Here is a 2,168-nt window from a genome sequence, read left to right on the forward strand (position 1 = left end):
TTTTTTTTTTTTTTTTTTTTTTTTTTTTTTTTTTTTTTTTTTTTTTATTTCCTTCCATTAGGAAACACGCACTTAAAATAAAATAATTAAGGACAATATATATACGTATTCACAAAAAATACGGCACTTTTTCATAACGCTCATTTTTTAAAAACTGCTTTAAATATCTATTTATAAATCGTCAATGTACAGCTTTGTTAATCTATGAAAATGAATTTTATAAGCATTAAGCATCTTATATAAAAATATATTATATTTTGAGTCTAATGTATTAAGAATTTGTTTCAAATTACTATGTGAACAATCCCCAGTTTGAAAGGTACAATATAATTGACATAAATACTTTTTTTTCCTTATAAAATACTTCTTTTATTATTTGGGTATAAACTTTTCTCCAATGTCTATTTTTATAATAACTGTTTATATGATATTTATTTGATAATGTATCCCAAAATTTAAACAATGTGTTTTGCATATTAAGGAAATTATATCTCATAATACTAATCTCCATGTTATATAACATAATCATTTGTAAAATATCAAGATCTTTCGTAGGTTTTTTTAACATTTCTTTTAATTCATATGTATTATTTATGAATAACATATCCATATTATTTAAATAAAATTCATGATTTTTAGGAACACATTGTTCCTTCTGGTTTGGAAAAAAAAGTTGGTGATGTCTTATAATTAGATGTCATACCATCACACTCTTTTCCTTTCGTTGTCGTATAAGCATTAAAAAACGTTTCATATGATTTGTCACATTCATCTAATGATGAAGTGTTTGTAACACTTGTAGTGTTTGTAGTATGTGTAGTGTTTGTAGTATTTGTAGTGTTTGTAGTATGTGTAGTGTTTGTAGTATTTGTAGTGTTTGTAGTATGTGTACTGTTTGTAGTATGCGTAGTGTTTGTAGTATGTGTAGTGTTTGTAGTACTTACTTTAACATTTGTTTTGTTTTTATTTTTTTTTTTTTATGATTTGTTCAAATTTTTTAAAAATATTTTCATAATTATCCATTTTCTTTTCCTCTATATACCCAGTATTTCTTTCATTTTGTTCAAATTTCTGATGATAGGATTCTTTTACATATTGTTCTGTCTTTTTAGAACCACCGAATGCACATTCATTCTTATCAGTTGATTCATTCTTATCAGTTGTGCTTTTAGAAATTCTAATAGTGCCAGGTATACGTCTATCCGTATTAGCATTTGTGGTAGAACTATAAGTATTAAATACTTTTTTATGTTTCCTGTCTTTAATCGCCATACTAGATTCTCCCAATATGCCATTCAAACCGCCATATAAGCCATTTATGTTATTTCTTCTTTCATCTATATGGTATTCTGTTAATTGTCTTGCATATGTTATATACTTTTTTTTTTTTTTTTATAATTCCTTTAAAATCATTCCTATGGTTATGTCCAGTCTGTAAACAAATTGCGAAAGTAACGTATAAAAAAAAAAAAAAAAAAAAAAAAAAGCCAAAACTACATATATGTTCGTACGCATACAGGTAACAATATGCAGGACATACATTAACCAAACTGTTGTATATAAAATAGGAATAGATAAAAAAAAAAACATAAGATTATTGCAACATAACACATTATAACACTATCATACGTTACACTAAAAATTCAAAATTTAATATCTTACTTGTGATAATAAATAAAATAAAACAAACAAAAAAAGCAGTTTTAATTTTAAAAATTGAAAATTCTTCACTAGTTTTATATTTCCCTTTTATTGTTTCCATAACATTTGTACCATAATCTTTATATCTTTGACTTTTTACTGTGAAATTATTCCACCGTAAAATAAAAGTGTCATCACATAATTCCATATTGTCATGCAAATAAAATAGTTAAAAAAAAAAAAATATAAAAATAAGAAAGAATAAGCACAATTCGTGTATGCTTTATTTTTTTTTTTATAAATTAACACTAGGAACTGCAAAAAAAGTTTAAATAGAATAACTGTATACTGTTAAAATGTATTTTTTTTATAATTTAAAAGTAGAAAACACAAAAATAAATAAAAATAGCATTACTTTATATTATTAACATATATTTTGTTTATAATTTAATTTCATAGTAGAAAATGTCAAAAAAAAAAAATAGAATAGAATAAAACAGAATATAATAGAATAAAGTAGAATAGAA

The 2,168-nt window shown here is 23.2% G+C and overlaps 1 long non-coding RNA gene across 1 annotated transcript; it reads right to left on the reverse strand.

Moving 5' to 3' along the window:
• Positions 1-968: 968 nt before the first annotated feature.
• Positions 969-1,955, reverse strand: LOC113224432. Its single transcript, XR_003309174.1, has 2 exons — positions 1,663-1,955; positions 969-1,432 (listed from the first exon to the last, which is right to left on the reverse strand). It is a non-coding gene; the product is annotated as an uncharacterized LOC113224432 (long non-coding RNA).
• Positions 1,956-2,168: the final 213 nt, after the last annotated feature.

The sequence above is a fragment of the Piliocolobus tephrosceles genome, unplaced genomic scaffold (genome assembly GCF_002776525.5).
Source record: "Piliocolobus tephrosceles isolate RC106 unplaced genomic scaffold, ASM277652v3 unscaffolded_44757, whole genome shotgun sequence".
Taxonomy (NCBI): Eukaryota; Metazoa; Chordata; class Mammalia; order Primates; family Cercopithecidae; genus Piliocolobus; species Piliocolobus tephrosceles.